Source organism: Fundulus heteroclitus, unplaced genomic scaffold (assembly GCF_011125445.2).
Source record: "Fundulus heteroclitus isolate FHET01 unplaced genomic scaffold, MU-UCD_Fhet_4.1 scaffold_44, whole genome shotgun sequence".
NCBI classification, from domain to species: Eukaryota; Metazoa; Chordata; class Actinopteri; order Cyprinodontiformes; family Fundulidae; genus Fundulus; species Fundulus heteroclitus.
Genome location: NW_023396857.1, coordinates 2,853,667 through 2,880,768, shown reverse-complemented (window position 1 = coordinate 2,880,768; position 27,102 = coordinate 2,853,667). Strand labels below are relative to the sequence as shown.

The window sequence follows — 27,102 nt, the reverse complement described above, 5'->3', positions numbered from 1 at the left end:
TGTGCCGCTCACGCCTCACCGTCTCCAGCAGAAAGGAACAGGTTCCTTTTACTCAAAGGTGTTCCTGGTTCTCCTGTTGGACACGTCAGGAACAAGATCTCAGGAGATCATTTGATGCGAGGAGAACCTCCAGACTTATCATCCGCCGCCAGTGGAAATCTACAGGTTGCATCTCATCAGAGCCGGACGTTAGTTCTAGACCACATGTAACGCCTTCCACAAAGATCCACGTTTGTCTCGGCAGTCCATAGAATATTTTCCCAGAATTCTTGAGGATCATCAGATTTCTGGTACATGTCAGACGGGCCTTTGTGTTCTTTGGGGTCAGCAGTGGTTCTGGTCTTGGAACTCTCCAAGTTTCTGTGATTTTAGCCCAGTCTCTCTTTTTTATTGTTGAATCATGAACTCTGACCTTAGCTGGGGCAGCGAGGCCCGCAGAACTTTAGATGTTCTTCTGGGCTCTTCTGGGACCCCCTGGATACCAATAATGTTGTATTATTGTACCAATAATAATCCAAGTCCACCAAGTGAGCAGCACGTACGTGCACCCAGCCTAGGTTCCTCACCCTGTGTGTGTGTGTGTGTGTGTGTGTGTGTGTGTGTGTGTGTGTGTGTGTGTGTGTGTCAGCCCATAGCCTCTTCAGCTGCCCCCCCTCCAGCCATGGTCTTAGATGGTATGTTATCAGCAGTTCAAGAAGTGCCATGTTGGGGGTCACAGGTGTCATGAGAAGGTCCGCATGGGGTAGGCCGTCCTGTTTACCAGGAGAACCCAGGAGAACCTGAGATAAGCCTCCAAGGCCAGCATTGGGCACCCGATTAATTAACAAGGAGATTGTTTTTGTGTCAAGTTGATTTTGTGCCTTCAAGTCTCTGATGGTCCGTCTTCACGGCATGTCCCACACAGCTGAGTTTGTTGGACTTTCTGCTATGAATCTAGAAAGTTCCACAAACTCTTACCATTCCACCATACAGTTCAAACCACAGCACAACTATGGCATCCAGCTTTCAGTGCTGTTCACTAAGCATCAGAGTCTGGGTAATCTCTACCCAGGTTCAACCTAAAACCGCCGCCAAGATCTTACAAATTTGCAGATATATCATGAAAACCAGCAGCTCCAATACGTAGAAATCCTGTTATCATAAATCCAATTATGTATACATCTTCAACGTCCTCGATGGACAAAATAGAGAGACACATCATCTTCCCAGCTCCCCAAGAACCCAGGCTGCATCCGGCAGCTCAGCTCCCCCACGCCTGGTCTTCTCGTTGAGAAGATTTGATTGATCAGGTTGAGCGACCAGCTGATCAGATCCATAGTGTTGATGTCTCTAACAGAAACACATCTCCTCTTTAAAGACTCATGATACTTCCTGCCAGGAACACCTTAGTTACACTTTCCTAATGTTTGATAAAATATATCTGTCTCCTCTTTAAGTCTAGATTGATTTATTGTGTAATATTTAGCAAGTTTCACTGAGATGTTGTCTTTCTAACTCAAATGGCTCCAGATGCCAGTCATGTGCAGCCGGTTTATGTGTAAAGCATAATGTGTCCATTGATAAGCATCCAAGAACTTCATAGAGTTTGTAAAGTGATAGCAGTTATGAATATTTAATAAGTGTTAATGCCATCAGTTGTTACTCCGAGCAGCTTCTCAGGAATCGATACAATGGAGGAGAAGTGCTGAGGCTTGGCTTGCTCAATGCATTTTTAATGAACACTGAATGCAAAGTTATAGGCATGCTGCTCTCCACTGATACAGTAACATCCTCAGAGGACTGCTGGAGCAGGAAGGTTTTATTCTTCTGCTCCTGCATCATTGTGGTGACTGTTTTCAGCTGGAAAACCACCATGATGGATAAATCGCTCTTCTCCTGGTAAAATCTCTGCAGCGTGAAGCAGGAAGTGATCAAACCGAGGCTGAATGATGAAGCAGCGCAGCTTGGGTGACCTTTCAGAGATGAGTATTGAGCACTTGTTGCAGGTTTCTGTAAGCTAACCATGCTTTGATGTAAATGTGATCCCCCAAGCAGCTGCAGGATCAATGAACCTGATCATTCCACAACAATGGCCCAGAGCTGCAGAAGCAGATGATGGGGCATCTGTATCATAAGATCATACCAGTCAGGCAGGACTCAGGGCATTTAGGAAAGGTTTTAGCCTGAACTTATATTCTCATGAGTGAAGCTCAGCATGCAGACTGGAGATGAATAGAACAATGCACTACTCTGCAGAACAGACATCTCTGACTCTTATTACCAGTTAACAGAGCAGCTGGGAGCAATGCTGCCTTACAGCCAGAAGGTTCTGGGTTTAAATTCCAGCCTGGGGTCTCCTTGTGCAGGTTTAGTTTCTCTCTGGGTACTGCTAGGTTCACTGCCCTGCGGTGGGAGTGTGTGCAGGGTTGTCCTGTCCTGTATCCTCTGGGTTTCCCTGTGATGGACTGGCAATGACCTCTGGAGATAGGTACCATGACCCTGTAAGGATACGCGGCTAGAGACGCTGGACAGATCACCAGTTAACGGAATAACATGTAAATGGTGTCTTTTAGTCATTCTGGCCGGTCAAAGTGCTTTCTACTGAATCTACATTCTCAACAACATGCAGACATTCGTACACCGATACTCCCCAGGAGCACATCCACATATGGCAGGAAAGGAAGCTGGAATCTAACTTACAACTTTCCATTGGCCTTCCATTGAGCCACAGTCACACCAAAGAGGCTTCTAAGCATCCAGGAAAGACGAGTTTGGCTTATTGGAGAACCTCCAAGCCACGTGGCATTGATGGACGGATCCAGGCAGAAGGAGCCCAGACCCAGACCCAGAACCAGAACCGAGAACAAAGAAATCAGAGATTTGATGATGACATTAAGAGCAGTTTATTGGTTAATATTGTGATGCTGATTTATTTTTACTCATGGTGACAGAAAATCATACCTGCTCTTTGGGAAATAAATACCAACATGCTTCATTTTATTCATGCTGATAATTGGTTAATCTGTGAAGTTAAGCACCGCTCAGAGTCAAGTTTCCATACAAACACATCAGTGGATTTCCTCCATAATTAATCTTTACAAGTGTGATAATGAAAAACCCATTGCTGACCTTCACATTCACAGAATGTGTACAGCTGTTTGTGAGGAGCTGACACACACGCTGCACTTGCTCTGATGGAAAACATTCATTTTCTCTGGACTGTGAGGAAATAATGTTACGTCACCTGGCTGAGTTTGGTCATCAGGTTGGAGTCAGAAATGAAAATAAATGTGTTGAAGACGTTGTTGACCTTGTTTTCTAAGCTGTTGAGCAGAAATTACCACCGTCTGAACAATATTTCCCTGTAACTAAATGTGTTCATTCAAATCAATTCAACATTTCTTTGCTGTAGGTTCAAACTGTGTTTTTTTGAAAGTGCGTCTGCGCCTTTAGACTTCATCTTTCCAAACCTGCCAGGGAACGTAATGCAAACTAAGTCAACTCCTTCCAGTCCAATCCAGCTTTGAAACACGGCAGTGAATCAAAGCGCGGTTGAATCTCTGCTGCACCAACCTGAGCGCTGAGCTGCAGGTCAGAGATCAGGTTAGAGAACCTACAACCAGACCTCTTCCACCTATTAACATTGTTATTTCACCCGTTTCTAATTACTCTCACATTTGACCTTGGCCAAATTCTCAGCAACGCTTCTGTTCTGTTTGTCGTGAAGAAGAAAAATAGGCGTGAAATTATTTATAAAAATGTGTCTATTAAGGCCTGATTCACTGTGGCTTCATGCTCAGTATGAGGGATTGCTGCAAAGATGAGCGTTCACACTGAGCCTGGTTCTGGTTCTGCTGGAGGTTCTCCTCCCTGTTAAAGGGGAGTTTTCCTCTCCACTGTCCCTTCATGCATGCTCAGTATGAGGGATTGCTGCAAAGCCATCAACAATGCAGACGACTGTCCACTGTGGCTCTACGCTCTTTCAGGAGGAGTGAATGCTGCTTGGAGAGACTTGATGCAACCTGCTGGGTTCCCTTATATAGGACATTTTTGACCAATCTGTATAATATGATTGATTTGACTTTCTAAAGAGCCTCGAGATGACATGTTTCATGAATCGGCGCTACATAAATAAAATTGAATTGAGTTGAATTCTCACCCCTGGTTCTGCTCCACTATCCAATCAACATCATAAATATATCATCAGTACCGGGTCACTGGGTCCACTAGAACTCTCCACAGACATCCAGGCTTGAAGCCCAGATTGCGCTAACAGTTAAAAAAATAGCAGAAAGGGGAGAAGACGACTTCACAGATGAGCTGCTCTCAGGAACCACATGGAGACGAAACCTCCACGGTTTCCTGGTGAGAAATCCTTTCCAGCTTCTCCTCCGCAGTAGACAGGACGCTATGGTTCAGCTAAGCTAACAAAGGTTGCCGTGCCAACAGCCACGCCGGCGCGGTCCAAATGCTTTGGACGATTTCAATCGGTTTGTTAGCTTCTTTAAGAAAACTCTGATCCTGAGTAAACACTTTATCTGAAAACCTGCTGCTAGTGTGAGCTACAGCCCAGACTGGGCTGCTAGTTATTAATGCGATCAGTGTGTGATATGCAAAAAAAAAACAGAGGGGGGGATCATTTCAAAAGTTTTATTAATGAACAAAAGTTTTAATAATAATGGTTAGCTAGCAGCTGCTCTTCCAGGTAGCTAGCTAGATCCAGTAGGTTAGACTATTGTGGGGGGTTAACCCCCCAATACAATGTATATTCAGCATTCAGGTGCAGTTTAAAGAGACAGGAGCGGCTAACACATCGATAACAGAGTAACTGAATCAGGCCTGCATGCTCACAACTGTCACCACCTTCCTACCTTTGAGGGAATTTGGCTTAACTGCTAAAGTAGCTGTTTGCTGTAAAGGTAATTAGTTCAGACCCAAATTACAGGATTTCTCACTTTACATCTGTGATGTTCCAAACAGCAGCGTTAGCATCACATTTCTCCACAGTTCACACACCTCAGGGCTGTGGCTCTGGCTGCACATAAATGCTCTACTTAGGTTCACCTAAATCAGAATTAGTGCCTCAGTTTAACAGGTTTAATATTCATTTGTTCTTTAAGTTGTAAATGATTAACCAACAATATGGTCAACATCCAGGTAGTTAGACCGCAGGCATGCATTAGACACCTAAAAGGATGGTAACTGTTAAATTGTTTGGTGTGAATTTAAAAAAGGCAGCAGTTGTGGATCAGATCTTGTGTAGAGCAAACTTAACGTGTGTTTCTTTGACTAGGACGTCTCATTTTCTTTGACTAGGACGTCTCATTTTCTTTGACTAGGACGTCTCATTTTCTTTGACTAGGACGTCTCATTTTCTTTGACTAGGACGTCTCATTTTCTTTGACTAGGACGTCTCATTTTCTTTGACTAGGACGTCTCATCCCCTACTAAACAAGTTTCTAGGACATCTTTTATCTTTGCAACATGAGCCCAGAAACAGTCCAGACTGATGCAGAGTTCCTCTGAGCTTCAGCTGTTTGGTTATTGTTCCAAAAATAGAAGGAAAACTAAATACCAGCGTAAATATGGCCCAATTACTGATGATAGGGTATTCTCAGGTAAAAGCTAAAATATTCAGGTTTAAGAGTAGAACAGCTACAGACTGATTACAGAACAATGGGAGATGATAGGACAGCAGCATGTCGGAGCAGCTAAGGCTTCTGGGAGACGGCGTGAATGATTCCTGACCGGATCAGAACCATCCTGTAAACGCTCACCCAGCCTCTCTGAGGAGTATGAAGAAGAGGGAAAGCTTGAGGAGGAAGAGGAGCAGAGAGGGCTACTTGACTATAAATGGAAGTCCTTGAGCGCGCCGAGCTGAAGGTGTTCCACCTCGACCCGCTGCCAGTGGAGAAGCCTGCAGAGAGCTCTCCTGCTGTCGGCATCCAACCAGCAGCCACGCTGCCTCCTTCACGCCATCCATGCCTCTCCACACCTGCTCGCCTCCCTCCTTTCCTCCCTGCATGTTCTGTTGACTCCCCCACCCCACACACACATCCATGGATGTAATTACAGCAGACTTCATTCTCCGTCATTTACTGATCATTTACTCAGTCGCTGCCTCTGACTTCCTATTATCTGAGTGAGTAGATGGCTAACTGAGTGGCTGCCTTCCTCTCAGACATCATGTTTGGATCACTGACCCAGACTGACCACATTACTGCCCAATCAGCAGAAAGAAGCCTTAAAGAGACACAGCCCCTTTTATGAGACCACTTTCTGCTAAAAAGAGAAGCAGTTTCCATGTGAAGGCGTTGTTTAGGGCTAAACTTGACCTCTGACCCGGCTGGTTCTGTCTGCTGCCGCCCAGCGGGGGGGGGGGGGGGGGGGGGGGGGGGGCGTTCTTCTGCAGTCGGCCTTTCTAAGCAAGCTGTTGCTGAACTCGCAGATATTGAGCAGTTGGATCAATAGAACATTGTAAAGCTAGTGAAACAAATGGGATGTGGAAACAAGCTAATGTTGTGTTTAATATCAACCTTCTGCAGATTGGAAAACACATTTTCTGATTAAACTGATGAGCGGCGGAACCGGAACAGCTTCGATTTTCTCCCCCAGTGAATTACATGTTGTTTTGGAGTAAAAACTCTGATTACCATTTCATATTTTATACCAAATAGATTCAATTAGCTCTGGAGATGACAGGAAAGAGGGCTGTGGTGAAAGGAGACTTCCTGACTGCGACGGCAGAAGGTTTGTTCCTCTGACTGAGCAGCAGAACCGGAGGCCAGCAGCCAGACAGGCTGGTGGCTCCAGGATGAGCCGATTCCCAGGGAGGTTCTCCTGCAGCTCTGGTTTCAGCCACGCTGCCAGAGAACCGTCCTGAATCCTGGAAAGAGCTTCAGCTGAAGCAGCAGAAGAGTAGAGACTGGTCTAAACCAGACGATCAACCAAAAAAAGCAGTTTGGATCTCTGGCTGGTCAGAGCTCTGCTTCCTCATCGTCAACGTTTTATTCCTCTTAACCCGACGTAACGATTCACCTCTGGTCAGCAGGCAGAGGCCGACATGTTCAGGACTCCAGGACGTGTGAGCTCAGAGCCCACTGGGCCTCTGCAGGAACAACCCTGAGGTTCTGCTGCAGAGGGTTCTGCACGGGCCGCTGCTTCCACACCTCCAGTGGTCATGGATCAGTGAGATGTCTGCTGGGAAACTTTATTCTGTAATTGATGGCCTACACCACCGACCCCTGCAGGTTGGTGGCCGGTGCCGGTCTCCAGAGGTCAGTGGGCCGGAGGCGGGGTCCGCCCTGAACAGGTTCTAGAGTACCCAGAGAGAAGATGCACAGGGAGAACAAACAGAAAGGCGTCCCCAGCTGCTCCATCCTGCAGCTTTTCAGTCTGACTCTCACTGATGTTAGAATGTGTTAAACTGCAGAGCTGGAGCTGCAGAACGTGATGATGGAGGGAACGCAGGAGGAACGTGAGGAGATGGAGGAAGGACTTCATCCTAACGCTGACCCTGTTTAGATGAAGGCTCTCCGTCAGCCTTCTTCATCCCCCTGTTTTCCTTCCTTCAGGGATTCTTCCTCATTGTTTCTGTTTTAAACACGCAAAGATAAATGTGTCATTTTAATAACTTCACTCAATGTTTACTGAGAAGCTGAAACCTGCAAATGTGGAGATGCTCTACAGCCCTGTACTTAGTGAGGAAATCAGTGTTTATTCCTGAAAAGGATCAGATAACGTTATTAATCCCCAGAGGGAAGCTGGGTTCTGTTAGGTGTGACTGAACCTCATCAGTCAGCAGATCCCACACCTTCACCCTGTGGAACGTTCTCCTCCACAGACCAGGAGAACAGCAGCAGATTCCTGTCATCAGACTAAAACTGTTGAAACGACTCAAGACCAGAACCAGGAGTCCAAGTCGGTTCTGAAGTCTTTTATTCCAGAGAGGAGCCTGATAGCTAAAGGATCTGCCTCCCATTCTACTTTTAGAGACTCTAGGAACCACCAGCAGACCTGCAGTCTGAGAGCGAAGTGCTCTGTTAGGAACATACGGGGTAATCAGAGCTCTGATATATGATGGAGCTTGATTATTAAGGGCTTTATACGTTAGAAGGAGAATTTTAAATTCTATTCTTGATTTAACAGGAAGCCAATGAAGGGAAGCTAAAATTGGAGAAATATGATCCCTCTGGTTGATTTTCATCAGAACTCTTGCTGCAGCATTTTGGATCAGCTGAAGGCTTTGAACTGCATTTTGTGGACTTCCTGATAGTAAAGAATTACAATAGTCCAGCCTTGAAGTAACAAATGCATGGACTAGTTTTTCAGCATCACTCCTGGACAGAATGTTTCTAATTTTGGCGATATTCCTGAGGTGAAAAAAGGAAACTCTGGAAACCTGTTTAATATGGGATTTAAATGACATGTCTTGGTCAAAAATAACACCAAGATTTTTTACTTTATTACCAGAGGCCAAGTTAATGCCATCCAGAGTTATTGAGTGAACAACAGTTGTTTCTGAGGCTGTAGGCACTTCCTGACCTCCTCCTGTTCTCCACAGCTCGTTAACTCTGAACTGTTAACGAATCATTCAGCAGTGGAAGCATGTTTCTGACGGAGTGAGATTCTCTGCAGGTTCTATTCACGCCTTTAACCGTGCATCTGTGCTGACAGCTGCAGAGAGTGAAGGCAGGCTGCAGCCTTAGTGATCCCTGTGAGGCTCCAGGAAGGCGTGGTTCTCTGGTACCTGGTCAGGTGTTTGGGTCGAGGCTCGTCTGAAGCAGCTGCTTCCACCCTCAGAGCAGCAGCAATAAAAGCTGCATCCTGCAGACCAGACACGGTTCTCCTCTCTAGTCTGACATGGAATCTAATCCTCCAGCTGTCCTGGTTGCAGGTCCAGGTTCAGAGACGAGGACGAGGACGAGGACGAGGACAGGTGCAGCTTGGACGTCACTGTCGTCCCTAACTTGACTTCAGCCGGCCCTGATCAGCAGCCGCTGCTGCAGAACAGATCAGCTGCATCCCTCCTGTCCCTCCCTCTGTCCTCCTCAGCAGCAGCAGCTCCTCACCTGCTTTCAAGGTCACCCCCCCCCACCCCCCCACCTCAGTGTGTCTGTGTGTGTCTGCGTGCGTGAGCAGCGGCTCTAAGCGGGTTCCACGCTGCCAACAGCAGTGAGAATGGATTGGTGACGAGGAGAGGAGGTCGGCGAGGCTTTAGGATGAAGATGCAGCGCTGAGATGATGAGGTCACAAAGAGAGAACTCCCAGATAATTGGCAGCAGGAACGTTGTTCCACCACCTCTAACTCTGGCCTTCATGGGTTCTACTAAAAGAACATCACAAGTGTTCCCAGACGGTCTGCTTTCCTTCCAGCATGTCCTCGGCGTTTATTGATCGTTATATGTGTGGAACTGGAACCATGTTAGAACTGTGGAACCAGAACACACAGCTGAGGTTCTCCAGCTGGGAGCAGAACCTGCAGCTCTGACCCGTGGAGCGTGTTGGAGGCGCTGCGCTGAGACCGGCTGTCTGCTGGGGGGGGGGGGGGCAGGTGAGGAGTTCTAGTTGTGATCTGTGGGCTGTCACCAGGCAGCGTTCTCCTGTCAGCTGTTCCACAGCCTGACGCTGATCAGTCTGGATCTAAAGCAGAACCATTAAAGCAGCATTTCTGTCGCTTCAGCATCATTAATGGCTTTCAGAATAAAATCAGCTTCAGAAACAATTATGGCTTTCAGGACGTGAAAACCTCCAACCGCAGGAAGCTAAAAGCTCAGGGAGCCGTGGGAAGTGCTGTCAGGTGGTCGGGGGTCTGTGATGGGGGGGGGGGGGGGGGGGGAAGCAGCTGGATGAGGAGGTGGTGAGGAGGTGCTTCAGGAGCTGCAGGGCTTCCTGCTGGGTGTGCTCCAAATGTCTGAGGCCCCCCAGGAGGCCTTCAGCCTGGCTGGGCTTCTCCAGGCTGAAGGCCTCCACTGAGCTCCGCTCTCCTGCTGTCCCCCCCCCCCACCCCCCCACCCCCTGGACGTCTCCTCGCACCTCCTCTGCAGGCTTCCTTTCAGGTGAGGCATAAGGAGCGGAGGCGGCGTGGAGACGTCACCTGCAGCTCCGCCCCCCTAAACAAAGACGGCGCTGCCTTCCTGGCTAATTATGCCTTTAATGGCTGCAGCTCTGGGAAGCAGAGCAGTTTGCTTTGCCACTAATGAAGCTCTGCCTCTAACAGCTTTATGATTTACTTTGAGTAATTGGAGATTTGCTGCTTTCTGTTGGAGAATCAGGAGGAGATTTAGGCGTTCATTAACTTTGTAATTTATCCCTTGGAACCTTCTAAAGACTGACGTCCGTGTTGAGATTATGTGCGTCTTCTTGTTTCCTTTTAACCAAAGGAGGACGGAGTGGAGGACCTTTGTCCATCTTTCAGGTGTCTGGACTGAAGCTCTGAGGAGCTGATGCCTTGTTGACTACACAAACTGTTTTCCAGAGAAACGCTGAAATGTGAAGCTAAAAGAGGACGAATAAAAACAGGCTGAGGTCCTGCTGCCAGTTCCTGGCTCTTTAACCATTGCAGGCTCTGTTCTCCTTCCTGGGTTCCCCAAAACCTCTCACCAGCTGCTTTCTCATCATTTGGTCCTGATCAGGACTTTCCTCGTCCTCCTGAGACTCAGTGGAACCGGCTCCACCTCTCTCCAGAACCCATGAAGCAGTGTCTCAGAGGCAGATTCCTGCAGGGTTCCCTCCTGCTGTTTCTCAGCAGCGATGAAAAGCTGCTCCAGACTTTCCTCCACAGAGCCGGAGCAGACAAACCCAACAGAACCTAACCCAGAGGTGGTTCTACACGGTGCCGACACAGGGGGCTGAATGCAGTTCAGTTTTATTCAAATAGCACCAATTCACATCATGTCATCTCAAAGCTCTTTCCAAAGTCTGACTCTGAGAGACCAGCTGGATCACCTAGAAGATGAAGCTCAGATGATCTGCCTCCCCTGGATGAAGTCAGAGCTGCCAGAACCCCGGGCCTGGTGTAGCTGCTATGAAGAGAAAAAGCAACAATATGATGTAAAAACAGTAATTAATGCAAATTGGAGAGCAGTAGGAGAATTCAGCAGAGTGAAGGAAGTAGGTCTTGGTGTCCTCCAGCAGCAGAATACATGTGACCAGCGGCGTTTGCTAGTTTGTAAAACATCATATTATTTTCCTCCACTTTCCTCTTTTGATCAACTTTGTGTTTTAGATAAATAAATCCTGATAAAATCCTCAGAAGCTTGTGGTGATGGCAGGAAAAGTGAAACAGATATGGATAGCTGACTTTCCAAACTTTAACCCGCTTTAATGTCCAGAAGAAGCTCTGGAAAGTGTGACAGGAGGGCAGTGGCTGAGGAATGTGAGGATGGGCTGATCATTTTTCACACTGCTGACCGTCGCCGGGCAGAAAAGCTTCTTAGCAGCCCTGACGCCGTCCTGCGTCACGTCTCAGCGTGCCGGTTTGAAACCGTGGCCGCCTGCTTTAGCAAGTAGGCCCGAGTCTCTGGAGGAGACGGACGGAGAGGTTCTCCTGCAGGAGCATGGGCCAAGGAAGAGATGCTAGAAGAGACTGATGATCCGTGGCAGCAGCGACAAGGAGCTCCTTCCTGCGGTTCTCCAGAACTGTTCTGTAGTTCTCTACCATCAAAACAGAAACATTTTAACAGGAATTATTTCTGCTGTAAACGGGTTCTACGCTCAGCGATGGCATCAGTCCAGAGGACGGAACATGGAACCCTGCTGCTGGTTCTCTGCTGCTGGTTCTCTGCTGCTGGTTCTCTGCTGCTGGTTCTGTTCCCTGCTGCTTTGTTCATTTGAACGAACGAACGAACAAACGAATGAACAAATGAACGAATGAATGCATGAATGAATGAATGACACTTCCTTAAATAATGAAGGAAATGACAAAGTATCTAATTAATATGTATAGAACATTGATCTATTTCTGCATTTATTCCTAATTTGTCAGTTTGGTCCTCCATGAGAGGAGAACCAGGAGGAAAATAAAGAACAAGAGCTGCTAGAAAACCTTGTTCTTCCTCTTTGTAAAAAAATATTATTTCATTATGAGACAGACTGGGGGAGTGGTGGCCTGGAGGTTAGAGCAGAGCGGTTGTGTTCAGAGAAGGTTGTAAGTACCCGGTTCCATCCCCACTGCCTCCACATTCCCCAAAGGGATGATGGGTTAAGATGCAGAAGTGAATTTCTCCATTGTGAGATCAATAAAGTTCAATTATTGTTATTAATTTCCTTTGTGGAGAAAGCAGTGGGTCTCTACAGGGCAGAGGTCTTCTACATGCAGGTCCAGTCTGGTGAAGGCTGACCAGGTAGGTCAGGTAGAGATTGTCCTCCTTGTCTGGATCAGAACCCTGAGCTGAACAGAACTTCTCTCTGGGGGAAGTTTCTCCTCCTGATCAGGTGGAGGTTCCCATCAGGACGTTGGTGGTGGTGGTGGTGTGGAGCTTCAGTTCCCTGCATCAGTTAAAGACTCTGCAGGCTGCTGTGGCCGACACAGACTCCAGCGTGTCTGTGATGGCCTTAAAGTGAAGCTGGACATAAAGCTGGTCCACCAGGAGACTGTTGGATCCAGCGTCTCTAGAAGAAGAACGTTTGGTTCTTTTGTGTGGAGCATTGGTGCTTTTTTATAAAGTAAAATGTTTTAGTGTGGTTGACAGAAACTCTGCTTTAGTGTTTCACAGCCAGATAACATGCAGCAGATAAAACATTTTCTTCTGCTGTTCTGGTGGACCTGAGCGGTGTTGGACTCTGTGTCTCTGTGTCTCTGTGTCTCTGTGTGATGCAGAGACACAGAGACTCAGAGACACAGAGACACAGAGACACAGAGACACAGAGACACAGACATCATGACGCAGACTGGAGGCGTGTGATTTCATGGCCGACAGCCTTCCGCTCTGATCAACGTGTGTTTCTCTGCAGGGAACCAGACAGACCGTTGGACAGCTGACGGTTCGCATGGAGGAGCTTCTGCTGCACCCCCGGTCTAAGCCAGAGAGAAGCGCATGCTGAGCTGGGAGGAGACTGAGAGGTAGGCGGCACCGGTCTGGGATCACCGAGCATGCTGGGAAAGCTGGGTGTGTTCCAGCTCTGGTTGGTCATCATGGGGGCGGGAGGTAGTCAGACTGTTTTTAGGCTCATCTCTGCACCAAGATGTCCACTCAGGTCTTTCTGAGTTGGTCCTTGTGTCTCTGCGTCCTTTGGATTCATCAAACCAGACGAGCTGGAGGATGCTGGGAGTCAGACCTGGAGTCAGACCTGGAGTCTGAACTGGAGTCAGAACTGGAGTCAGACCAGGAGTCAGACCTGGAGTCTGACCTGGAGTCTGATCTGGAGTCTGACCTGGAGTCAGACCTGGAGTCAGACCTGGAGTCAGACCTGGAGTCTGAACTGGAGTCAGAACTGGAGTCAGACCTGGAGTCTGAGCTGGAGTCTGAACTGGAGTCAGACCTGGAGTCAGACCTGGAGTCAGACCTGGAGTCTGAGCTGGAGTCTGAACTGGAGTCAGACCTGGAGTCAGACCTGGAGTCTGACCTGGAGTCTGAACTGGAGTCAGACCTGGAGTTTGACCTGGAGTCAGACCTGGAGTCTGATCTGGAGTCTGAACTGGAGTCAGACCTGGAGTCAGACCTGGAGTCTGAACTGGAGTCAGACCTGGAGTCAGACCTGGAGTCTGAACTGAAGTCAGACCTGGAGTCAGACCTGGAGTCTGACCTGGAGTCTGAACTGGAGTCAGACCTGGAGTCAGGCCTGGAGTCTGAACTGGAGTCTGAACTGGAGTCTGAACTGGAGTCAGACCTGGAGTCAGACCTGGAGTCTGACCTGGAGTCTGAACTGGAGTCAGACCTGGAGTTTGACCTGGAGTCAGACCTGGAGTCTGAACTGGAGTCAGACCTGGAGTCAGACCTGGAGTCTGAACTGGAGTCAGACCTGGAGTCAGGCCTGGAGTCTGAACTGGAGTCTGAACTGGAGTCTGACCTGGAGTCAGACCTGGAGTCTGACCTGGAGTCTGAACTGGAGTCAGACCTGGAGTCAGACCTGGAGTCAGACCTGGAGTCTGACCTGGAGTCTGACCTGGAGTCTGACCTGGAGTCTGACCTGGAGTCTGAACTGGAGTCAGACCTGGAGTCAGACCTGGAGTCAGACCTGGAGTCAGACCTGGAGTCAGACCTGGAGTCTGAACTGGAGTCAGACCTGGAGTTTGACCTGGAGTCAGACCTGGAGTCTGAACTGGAGTCAGACCTGGAGTCAGACCTGGAGTCTGAACTGGAGTCAGACCTGGAGTCAGGCCTGGAGTCTGAACTGGAGTCTGACCTGGAGTCAGACCTGGAGTCTGACCTGGAGTCTGAACTGGAGTCAGACCTGGAGTCAGACCTGGAGTCAGACCTGGAGTCTGACCTGGAGTCTGACCTGGAGTCTGACCTGGAGTCTGACCTGGAGTCAGACCTGGAGTCTGACCAGGAGTCTGAACTGGAGTCTGACCTGGAGTCAGACCTGGAGTCTGACCTGGAGTCTGAACTGGAGTCAGACCTGGAGTCTGAGGGCCTCCTTCAGGGCGTCTGTGGCTGATGAACAGAGCAGAACGTGGCTGAGCGGCTTCCTCTGCACTGCTCACTAGTTCCATTTGGCTTTTGGACAAATGTCCTCACAGAGATGGACATGACTGGGCTTGTCTGCTGAAGGAAGTGCTGGTTCTCCGGTTCTCCGGTTCTCCGGTTCTCCGGTCCACTGAGCTGGAACAGGTATGATGGTTAGCGTGTGCTACCTGGGTTTGTTGGTTTCTAGGCAACGGCAGCTTGAAGGAAACGCGCTTCCTGTCGCCACTTTTGTCTTTTTTCTCTCAGACATTTAAACTTGGAAGGATCAGTTCATTTATTTATTTATTTAATCAGTTCAGTGCACATTAATGAACAATCATATACTCTTGTACAGGTTGTAAATGAGCCAGATTATAGCATAGATGCTAATTTACATCTGTCGTCCTGAGGCAGGAACAATAAAAAAAACACCACCACAAGATAACAAAATACAATATCAGGACATTATGGCCCATAAATAATCATCCTAGTGGAGAAGAAGCTGGACAACCAGATTCCCCCAGCATGATGCTGCCACCATCATCCAGGTTTTCTAAGTTGTGTCAGATGCATAGAAATGTAAGCCACATTTTTCAGATTTGTCAGAGGTTCTGGTGACCCATGCTTCACGTTCCTTGCTCTTCAGATTGATGCAGCATGGTGTTCCTAAGGAATCAGAGAGGTCTGTGGGTTTGAGGCCAAAGGCTGAAGTCTTCCAGCAGTATGAGTGTCTAAAGAGCTCCTCTGATCTAAAACCAGATGTTAGTCACAACATAACCTGGAACACGCTCTTCACCCTCTTCTACAGGCGGACAGCTTTAAAGCATGCCTCTGGAGCCTGTTGGTGCTTTTCCTACACATACTGCTGTCACAACCCAAACACAGCGCCGCTAACCTGGGAACTAAAGACCTCCATCCATATTTAATGTGCAATATTCCAAGTAATTCGGTTCATTTAGCTTGTGGCAGATGTTTAAATAATTGTAAGTTTCTGCCGTCAGAAGTTAATGCATCCAGAGAAAATGTGTTTTATGGGATGGACTGTGGAGGCTGCAGATAACGCTCCATCGTGTGAAGCATAAGGTGTCAGAGGAGGAACCAGGAGCTCCAACATCATTCAGTGGAGGTCTGAGACAGCCTGGAAATGATGTCATCAGCTAAAGGCTCCAGTGCAGACTCCCTCCATCTAAGCTAGATGGCCACTACTGCCTGTGTATTTCAGACAGAGACTGAAAGTGATGCCGCCTTAATGGCCACATTAGTTTGTTGCTGCAGCTGAACTGTTGGAGGAACTCTGCTGAGCAAATAGGCTCATTAAGTAGCTATAGATCTCCTAACAAACACCGACTGAGGCCAGGCTCCACCTGCATGCAGCTGCTCTCTGCGTTCTCTTCCTGCATCAGAACGCACGCCTCACACTCCGTCATTTTCACACACTCTGCTGCTGCATGCACAGAAACAGCTCCGTGTCATCCAAGGCTTCTGCATCGTGACTAATTTAGGCTGCTGCGGTCCAGGCAGCGCCCTAATGAGACAGAGCGCTCCCAGAGATGGCAGGTCCAGGTCTGAACGTCCCAGGGAGGAGCTGAGCGGGCCTAATGGTCACAAGCCGTTTAATAGGAAGTCCAGACACGGGATGAGGGCGCCAATAATGAGCGCGAGGGCGGGGACATGAAGCAGGCGCAGGGTGGAGCTGCTGCTGCCGCTGCCGCTGCCGCTGCTGTTTGCTCCTTTGCTTTTAGCAACATTTCACTCTGATTACATGTCAAGTTTCTGTCCTGAAAACCTTTCCCTGGGTTTATTTAACACGGCCGACCATCATGCTTCCTGATTCTTGCAGAACACAACACAAAGTTTTACCCTTTAAAATCCTTTGGTACTGAACTTGATCCTTGAAGCTTCAGAAACGGTTCCAGGTCATACACAGACACCTATGAGCTGCGAGGAGGTCGCTCAGACCCTTCCTGCCATGTTACGCCCGTAGCCTAAAGGAGACACAGGGCCTCGTCTTTCCCTACGGGGGGTGTGACTCCGGCTCTGGAGTCACAGGGAAAGGTTCTGGGTTTGTGGCCTGGGGCGGGTTGCTGTGCAGCGGAGTAAAGAGCAGAGTTTACAAATCTATGTATTTTATAGCCTCAACTTATCAGAAAAAGGTTTTAAAGGTGTTTAGGCAAGAAAGTGCACCTCCACCCTTCATCTGTGCAGTTCATCAAATCATTTTGTGTGTTGGGACGTGTCGGGAACGGCAGACCTGCTGACCGGCTGGTTTCCTGCAGACTGGATCTGTTCGTCACACCTGAAAACGGAATATAAAGCCTGCATTTGTGGGAGAATCTGCAAGTATTAGATGTTAAATAGGAAATCTTGGCTGGATGTTTGCAGCGTTTTAGGTTCATTTCAAACTTTTTCCCCTCAATTCTATTTTTATATTGATATTTTACTACTGATTGAACTCAGCCTGTGTGTGTGTGTGTGTGTGTGTGTGTGTGTGTGTGTGTGTGTGTGTGTGTGTGTGTGTGTGTGTGTGTGTGTGTGTGTGTGTGTGTGTGTGTGTGTGCGCCTGCTCCTGTTAGAAGGTACTCCTGGTCTGGTGTTCTGTTAGCTGTGACATCATCAGGGGAGGCAGATCATCCTCTATTACCATCTAACATAGAAAGTACTCCTGGGTCAATGTGAGCTTCTGTGCTTTCTGTGTCTCTGCTCTGTCTTCTCTAATTGAAAATAAAACTAAACATTAAGCAGCGTAGAAAACTTGTGAGGTGCATTTAGGGACTGGAGGTAGTGGCTGTTCCCAGCTGTGGTGCATTTAATGACCAGAGAGAAAAACTGTTTCTTCAGCGTTTGATCTGCCGATTATATTTCTGCAATTTAGCTGATTGGTGCGTTTCTTCTATGACGTGTTTCTAATAATCAGCTGGCTGAGGGGTCAAAGGTCAATCATTAAAGGATTTTAATGGAGTTGCATTATTCTCTGTCAATGTTTAAGGATCCTTCCAGTCATTAAAATATACATTTGGGTTCAACCCTAAGCGCTGAAGAAGTTTCCACATCTAGTGGCACAAATTCCAAACTGCAACAGTCAGTTCAGCCGTTTTTCTACTGCAAGCCCCATGAAGTGGTCCTCACTCTGATGCCTAAACAATTCAATTCAATTCAATTCAGTTTTGCTCATATAGCACCAGTTAACATGAAGCCAAAGCGCAAGTTCAATTGAAGAAACTCATCGCCTGCCTCCAACCAATCAGAGGCCGATCCGCCTCTGATGTGAGCCAATCAGCTACGAACCGCACCTCCATGAAGCCAATCAGCATCCCACGCTCATCTTAAAAGCAACTTCAAATCCACGTCTCAGCCTGCTAACCAGCAAGCGCAAACATCATGTCGGATTTCGAATCAGATGTCCGATTCAACCCGCCCGGTTGAGCCCGGTTCTGCCAGAGGTTTCTTCCCAAAGGGGAGTTTTTTCTCTCCACAGTCGCTTCATGCTTGCTCATCATGGACAGTTCATGCAAACCGGTGTTTATCAAGTTGGACATCTATCTTAAACAGATCACCATATGGACTGAACAAACTTCTTCTATCTCCACTCCACCACCAGTTTCAGACCGGGGGGAAATATTCCTGTTCTCATACATCTACTTATGCATATTAAAGTATAATTCAGCATTAATGTTCCTGCCGAGGTCTGAGCGCCAAAGACTTAAAATATTGTGTCAATAAAATTCTTCTAATTGCCATTTCTTTCTCTGAGTTTTTCAGATTGAATTAACATCCCATCATCTCAAGTCTCTTCCCAAAGTCAGCCTCCATCAGATCCTCCAGGTTGGTGAGAAAGTTTCCTCTCTAAGGAAACCCAGCAGGTTGCATCAAGTCTCTCCAAGCAGCATTCACTCCTCCTGAAAGAGCGTAGAGCCACAGTGGACAGTCGTCTGCATTGTTGATGGCTTTGCAGCAATCCCTCATACTGAGCATGCATGAAGCCACAGTGGACAGTCGTCTGCATTGTTGATGGCTGAATTTAACTTTAACAGCCTCTGTTAAATAACCTGCAGCACAGGCTCCTGTTTAATACACATAATTTGATTAGTTTAATACCAGAATCAGCAGGTCAGACCTAAAATGACCCAGAAATCCATGCCAGCTAGAAAAAGCCTGATCGGTACATCTCTCAGAGAAATATCAACTCAGCAGAAGGATGGAAACCATCTTTCTCCCTCTGCTCCCTGTAGGAGAACCTGAAAGTGTGAAACCTGTCTGAGGTCCAACATGGACAGAAATACCGTGGACACACGTCCTGTGGACGGTTGGACCCACATTTCAGATGAAAACTTGAATGAATTGACATTCCTGGCTGCTTTCTAACATGATCCTGTGTGAGCTGCAACTTCACTCCACTGTCTGCTGAGAGTGAGAGTCAGAGATGAAAACCTTGCCTGTAACCTGTGCTGTGAAATGAAGCTCCTGTTTGTCAGTTTTAATAGTGCTTCTTCAGCAATTACACCAGCTACCGATGATAGAACTGCAAACACCAAGTGAACTCAACCGATGATGATTACAGCCGTTCCTGCCGTTTAAAGTGGTCAGTCGTCTGCAGAGGGGTGCAGGTTGTAATGTGTAGGTTACAGGGTTTAAGTTGCAGGTTGTATGTTGCAGGTTGTAAGGTGCAGGCTGCATTGCAGAGGATAGTTTTGGTTTTACCTTCTAAAAGTCTTATTTGTGCTGAGGTCAGTAGTTCCTGCAGCGTCAGCAGAATAAACCGTAATGAGGAGCGATGATAAAATGCTGCTCAGAGCTGAGAGCACGAGGTCCCAGTGAGTCCCGTCCTGCACGCAGGATCTCTGCTCTCCAGTGGAGGTGGGAGACGCGGCAGCAGGGATGGCTAACGCTCGTCTTGCTGATGTTCCTGATTCATCAGACCTGTCTGCCTGTGATTAATGAGAGTAAAGCTGTAATTATCAGACCCTCAGCGTTCAGCAGGCTGCGCTCTGTGTCTGAATCGGTTTCTGCTGCTGTGTGAGACTAACGGGGAGCTTTGTTGTCCTGGAGGCCCTGTGAGGAAGGGATGGAGTTTGTGTGGCTCGGCTGGTGTTCTCATTCTATCCTGGGATGGATTAACGCTCCCCTGTGAAAGCACTAAATCTCCCCGGCGGCAGGTTGCCGTGGTTATCGTCTTGTAGGTAGCTGTAAACACGGGACTCTGATAACTTCCTCTGACTGGGATCGCTGCTTCTGTCCTCTCTTCTCGTTTTCCTGCTGCCTGTGTTCAGACGCCTAAAACAGGCTGTTAGTGAAATCAATCAGCAGCCTCTCTGCTTCCTTTCTGTCGTTCTCGTCCTGCTGCAGCATCGTTCTCATGAAACCAGACTTCTCTAATTGGATCTGAGCTTTCTGGATTTTCCTGCCAAGATGGCCGAGTAGCTAAAAGAGCAGATTTAGCTGCTGTGTGGCGCCAGCTCTGCTGCTTCTTGGCTTCATGTCAGATTAGTTCCCTGCTGTTCAGAGGTGGAGACTTTTACTAACCTTTTATACAAAATCATCTTTTTAAAACATGAATGGTGAGTTTATGTGTTAACGCTGCATGTCTCAGTATTTCAGGGGGAAAATCCGTCCTTGTGCCAAATGTGTTTCTCTGGTTGAACTGGCAGCAACTCCAACATCTGAGGAGTTTGTTATGTGGATCCAGAGGGAGTGACTGTGTGGAAGAGAGATAAGTGATTTATTAAAAACGTCTCTATCTGCTGAGTGGCTGCAGTTCTGCTCAGCGTTATTTATACCAGCCTGGCCAAAGATCTTCACTTTAAGCAGTTTATTTATGTGCTGGACCTGAAATCAGCGGGTCAGGTACCGGCCCAACGTGACGCCACCCCCCCCCCCCCCTCCTTCAGCCCGATGATGGATCCATCAGCGCTGATGTTGGACCGGGAAGTCTATAATTCCTCACTTTCACAATATTTCCTTTTTTAACTAAAATGCAGGTTTTATCAAGATCTGATCAGTTTTTTCTATCGCTGCTAAAATCTTTTCTACTGATTGCTGCAGAGTTTGAAGCATCAGCCGTTTCTCTCTGTAAGCAGGAAGAATGTCCCAGCTTCCTTTGAGGCACATTACTGGCAGTGCACAGCAACAGGTGGGGGAGGGGCAGTAGACATTTATCCTGGCACACTTTCCTCTCATTAGAAAGACTTTAAATCATAAAACCCACGTGACGTTGCACCTTTTAAAAAGCTTAACCCGGGTTGGTACCGGTACCGACTTTAGTCTGGTCTGTGCCGTAATGGAGCCCCAAAATTCACCTTTATGGTTCAGAACCATGAAGTCAAATGAAACATAATCAGGATCCAAAAGCAGATCACTTTGAGAAAAAATGGACTATCATGATGGTGTGGCATTACCTATGCTTTAAGTTATTTAATGTTTAATAAATAACTCTCTGTTAGGTAATGTCTGGTGAATATCAGACCAATCAGCTGATATCAGGACAATAGATTAAAGGGATGAATGGAGAACTGGCGATCTTTTAAACTCACATACATAGAATAAAGGAGGGACACCTTCTCTTCAAGTTCAAGAATTTATTAACAGAAATAAATAAAATCCAGAGAACATCAATAAAAATGCTGTTTATCTGAATTAACACTATATTTCAATCAACATATCCTCTCTGCTAGGCTAGTGAAACTTAACTAAACTACTAAGCAAAAGATAAAAAAGAAGCTAAGCTAAGGAACTATTTACACACAAAAGAAACAAAAGAAAATATCAGAATGATTCAGTGAATCCTGGTTCACTGCAGATCTGAGTTAAAGAACCAAAGTTCATCTTAAAGAACGTGGAATGAGGTTAAATTATCTTAAGTAAATTAGTGTAGGGGACTTCTGAGTCATGTGATCATTAGCTTGATGAGTTAATCTTAAATTTCACAGAATACCATTAGATTAACATTAATGTTCCCTGTTAATAAATGGTGAAGCGAAAAGTGACAAACATGTTTAAGCAAACTGTAATTAGTAGCAAAGCTGTTAAGGAGGCTAACAGTGGCGATTTATGCTAGCTGACGTTCTGAGCTGGTTCCCTGGCCTCCATGATGCTGGATGATCTCTGATGTTCTCTGAAGAACATCTGAGGCCAGAAGGTTCTGCTGTTCTGACTGACGGGGTCTGAAAATAAAAGCTGACCACACTTTTCAGGTTTTTCTGTGTAAACAATGAATAAATGAAAGGCTTTCCTTCTGGGCGGTGATGTTGCCGTTGTTCTCCTCTCAGATCAAATCCAGGATGCCAGCCGGCCGGCATTCAGTGCGTTCTGCTTTGCAGATGATTTAACTGAACATCCATGCTGGAACCGGGACGCCTCTGTAGCCCTCAGGTCTTCCCAGTGGCTGATGGGATTGTAGTTCCTCTGATTGTTAGCGCCTTCACTGTGACACCACCCTTTATGAGTTTGTCCTTTGCTTTGGCCGTCCTTGCAGGGCTAAATATTTACAGCTTGCAGAACCGATGCTTCTGGTGCTGCACAGGCATGTTCTGACAGCCTGAGCTATTCCTGACCCTGAAATTTGCTTTGCCCGTCATTTTGATGCTCAGCTGGCCGCACAGAGCTCACAGCCGGAGAACGTTCCTGTTTCCTCGCTGGCATTTCAAGATGATGCAGGAACTTGTTTCTCAGAACAACCTCCTTCCATCAGGAGGGAGAAGCTTTGCTACATAAAAACTACAAACTGCTTCTAAGTCACACCTTGGCATCAGCTACAGTTTCTCAGACTCACCAGTGTGAGTTTTTAACCTCACACATTATTGATCGTTTCATTTCTCCTGACTTTCATCCAATCTTTCAAAGTGGATCAAACCTCAGTTCATTTTCAAACTATTTGCTGTTGGAAGGATTTCCATTCATGCAGCAGAACGTTTGTGAGAACTTTCAGATGCTCTGAGTCCCTGGAAGCATTTGGTGTAAGAGACTCATGACCCTGCAGCCCGTTGCTGCGTCTCCTTCACTTCCTGGTTCCAGTCCTTCATCAGCAGGAGGACAGGGGGGACAGGGGGACAGGGAGGACAGGGAGGACAGGGAGGACAGGGGGGACAGGGGGGACAGGGGGACAGGGAGGACATGGGGGACAGGGGGGGACATGGAGGACAGGGAGGACAGGGGGGACAGGGAGGACAGGGGGGACAGGGGGACAGGGAGGACATGGGGGACAGGGGGGACATGGAGGACAGGGAGGACAGGGAGGACAGGGAGGACAGGGGGGACAGGGGGACAGGGAGGACAGGGGGACAGGGAGGACATGGAGAACAGGGAGAGTGTGGTCCTCTGGGTTTTAATCAGAGAGGTGAAGGAACCAGACCCCCGGTGCAGCAGAGACATGCTGCCAGTCCCTTTTGTCTCTTAGACTTGGACAAACTTTATTGTCATTTTGTACGCACAGTGTTTACAAAATGACATTTCGTTGCAGTTTACAACAGTGTAATGAGATTGCAATTGGAATAAAATAACATTACAATATAAAGTGCAGCAGTGACAAGAATGTAACAATGCAGATGAAAAATTGCTGTTTTTAAAAGTGTGCAGAAGAATATTCCACCATGTTTATGGTGCAAAAATAAAGGTGGAAAAATGCATTAGTATGAAAAAGTTCAGTGCAGTGCAACATAATATGGTGCAGAAATGCAGTAAACGCTCAGTTATGTACTTTAAATGGGTTTTTATAACCATTATGTTGCACTACCCATGTTGGTAGTACAACATAATGATGCAAATGTGATGCAGAGTCCAGTTAGAGTTCAGCAGTCTGATGGCAGCAGGGAAAAGCTGTTGCAGAACCTGGTGGACCTGCAGCGGATGCTGGAAGCCTCTTCCCAGAGGGCAGCAGGGAAAACAGTCCATGGGGGGGGGGGGGGGGGGGGGGGGGGGGGTCACTGACTTTTGCAAACAAATGCCTTTTTGCACCATTATCTTTGCATATAAACAATGGCTGAACATTCTCTGCACATTGTTCTTGCACACTGTTTTTCTGCTGCACTGTTACATCTGATCACTGCTGCACTTTGAATTGTAACGCTGCCTTATTCCACCTGAAATCCCATTACACTGTTGTAGACTCTATGCAACGACATTTGGTTCTGTGGGCACTCTGTACATACAGAATAAAGTTGTCTAAGTCTCAGTGATGTTACACGCAGCGCTGGGATGAAATATCCTGAATGGAGGGAAGAGGAGACCCATTCTGGCCTCGCTCCATTGGCTCCCAGAGCATTTCACAGCTCATTTTAAACTTCTTATTCTCATTTTTAAGTGTCTGAAGGCCCACCTTACCTCTCTGACCTCACTACTCGCCCTGTCAGGTCAGCTGGGCTGCATCTCCTGGAGGAACGGAGGTCTGAGCTCAGAGCGGCGGCCCGTTTCTCTTGTTGCTCCTCAGGTACGGAATAACCGGCCAGCTTTAACACCCGGCTGAAAACCTACTGCTATTCTTTGGCTTCTACCACTGGAGACTTAGTTTTAGTTTTAAATTGATTTCTTTTAAGCATCTTTAATCTTGTTCTTCTTGTTTCTCAACGGATGTGTTTGACGTACAGAACTTTGTTCCAGCTGATGGCTGTTTTGAAGCGCTTTATAAATAAAGTTGGTCCAGTAAAAGTGTGTTTTCTGGTTCCGTCACCAAACTAAGTACAACCTGTTGGTTCTGGAACCGGTCCAGAACCGATCTTCATCGAAGGGAACTAAACTTGGTGCTGGTTGTTTGTTATTTCAGACATTTGCAGTTTTGGTTTTGATGCTTCAGAGCTTTTTATCCACATGGACTCGTTTCCTCCGGCATGCTCAGATAAATCTGGAGAAGTCTGTTCCCGTCAGAGCCGGATCCGTGTGGACGGGCCTTCATCTGATCTGGCCCGTGCATCTCCATGTCGGGCCGGTCGTTGGTTAGCAGCCGACTGGGAACGCTCGGAGGATCAGCCTCCTTAACTCCAGGTTGCTCAGCTGCGCGCCCCCAGAACCCACAAAGACACCTGCACAGGTGTCCCTCTGACAGAAGCTGGTGTTGGCTTTAAGCCTGATGACATTTCATCTGGCCTCATCCCTGCATCGCGGTGTGGGGTGGCTGAGGTATTCATGCCGTCAGGCAGCAGGTTCACAGGCTCATGCTGAATTTCATCAGAGGTAGGTGGACGTGTGATGAAGTGATGCATTCTGAAAATGTTCCTCGCCCTAACTGAGACGATGCATGCAGACACCAACGTCTCGCCCTGACACTGACGCCGTGTTGGCGTGGCCCTTTAAGAGAGCGGCTCACTGGTTCTCCACCCATGGCTGTCTGAGCCGTCTGAGCTGCAGTTTTGGCACTGAGGCAGACGGTGATACTTGGTGCTGCAGCCCAGAGAGACGGTCTGGATTTCACGCTGCGTTGGCCGGGCAGAGGCTTACTGGCTGACTACTGGAACCCCGGGTCAGTCCACATAAAAGCAAGTTTGCTTTCTGCGTGCCAACAGCGATGGACTGCTGTGTAGTCAGAGCTCATTAAAGCTCGACAGGCCGACGTCTCCCTGTGCCTCTGCAGCTGCCAGACACTGAAAGAGGGGAACGTTTACTGAGTATCATGGAGTCATACGGCTCCTTTAATGGAAAGTAGTTCAAATGTCATTGTGTCTGTTAAATATCAGCTGCATCTAATGCAGCATTTTCAGCAGAATCAGCTTTAATCACAGACTTGCTTCATACAACAAGGAATTTGACTCCAGTTCCACGTTCCTCTCAATGAGGACATTTTAAGTACAGTTTACCGTCAAGAATCTTTGTCATTGTGTGACTATAATGAAATTTATACAGATTCACACGCAGACACAACCAGACCTCAAATGCATTAACCGAGAACACGTCCTGAGAAGCTGAAGATGGCGGATCGTCCTCAGCACCTGATTTAAATGCTCCAGTGAAATCAGGCAGAGACATTCAGTTCAGAGACAAGGGAACTTTCTGTGCGTTTGCATGAATAAGTCAGACAAACTGCGAGGATGAAAGGTGTGCAAATAGTTTACCCTGCTGCAGCATATAACAGGACCGCTGGACTTTATATAACCTCGCTGGATTTCTTCACTCAATGTGCCTAGAATGAAGCATATTTTCATATAGAAAGCCATTTTAGGAAAATTGCCATCATATATTTAGCCCACGTTCGCTGCTCTGCAGAACACACACAGTCTGAGAGCCGGCTGCAGTTTAAGGTGCTCCTGGTGTGCAGAGTCAGGAAAGATGAGTCTGTCTTGCTTTGGCCCATGGTGCCGGAATGATCTGCAGCTACGGTTAGGCCTGGACTCTCTGGTTTCTTTAAGGAACCATGACTTCACCGTAGAAACCATTTCATATAGCTGATATTGGCTTTGCTCTGATTGGCTACAACCATATCAGGAAATCCCGTCAAACGAGCCTTTGATCAGGCCAAGCTGACCAAAGGTGGACAGTTCAACACCGTGGGACCAAAATACAAAGCCACATGGACCGCTGTGTGGCGGGGAGCTCGCTGCAGCAGCATGTACGACGCTGGGAGCCGTCTTCACGGCGGCACCGCAGCAGAGAACAGCATACCCGCGCCACTCTATGGTGCTTCTGTAGAAGGTCGTGAGGATGGACAGGTGGGCTCTCCTCATCCTCCTCAGGAAGTACAGTCGTATCTCTGCCCTCTTCACCAGTGACGTGGTGTTCTCAGTCCAGGTGAGGTTGTCCGTGATGTTCACCCCCAGGAACTTGGTGCTGCTGACCACCTCCACAGCTGAGCTGTTGATGAGCAGTGGAGCGTGGTGAGGCTGGTTCTTCCTGAAGTCGACGATGATCTCCTTCGTCTTCTCCACGTTCAGGATCAGGCTGTTGTCTCTGCACCAGCCCACCAGCTGCTCCACCTCCTCTCTGTAGTCCTGGTCGTTGTCGTCTCTGATCAGGCCCACCACCGTTGTGTCGTCTGCAAACTTCACGATGTGATTGGTGGTGAACCTGGGGACGCAGTCGTGTGTCATCAGGGTGAACAGCAGGGGGCTCAGGACGCAGCCCTGAGGGGAGCCCGTGCTGAGGGTGATGACATCAGAGGTGTTCTGATGACCCGGACTGACTGAGGTCTGTTGGTGAGGAAGTCTAGCAGCCAGTTTCGTAGGGGTGTGCTGAAGCCCAGATGCTCCAGTTTTCCCACCAGATGTTGTGGGATGATGGTGTTAAACGCTGAAGTCCAGGAACAGCATCTGCACGTGCGTGTTCTTCTCCTCCAGGTGTGCCAGGCTCAGGTGAAGAGCAGAGGAGATGGCGTCCTCAGTGGAGCGGTTCCGTCGGTAGGCAAACTGGAACGGGTCGAGTGTTGATGGGAGACTGGAGACGATGTGTTCCTTTACCAGCCTTTCAAAGCACTTCATCATGATGGGAGTCAGTGCAACAGGCCGGTAGTCGTTGAAACAGGTGACTTAAGGTTTCTTCGGCACCGGAATGATGGAGGCAGACTTGAAGCATGCTGGCACTATGGCTTGGTCCAGCGAGG

General features: G+C 47.8%; 1 protein-coding gene across 14 annotated transcripts in view; it reads left to right on the top strand.

Moving 5' to 3' along the window:
• Positions 1–27,102, top strand: part of si:cabz01090165.1 (LRR and FN3 domain-containing protein) — a 286,173-nt gene that overhangs the window by 132,609 nt on the left and 126,462 nt on the right. For 12 of the 14 annotated variants that reach the window (XM_036131571.1, XM_036131567.1, XM_036131568.1 and 9 more), the window contains one exon: positions 12,934–13,042. The exons of the other annotated variants lie outside the window; for them this stretch is intronic. The gene's annotated coding sequence lies outside the window, so the exon portion shown is untranslated. The remainder of the gene's footprint in view (positions 1–12,933; positions 13,043–27,102) is intronic. 14 annotated transcript variants of the gene reach the window in all.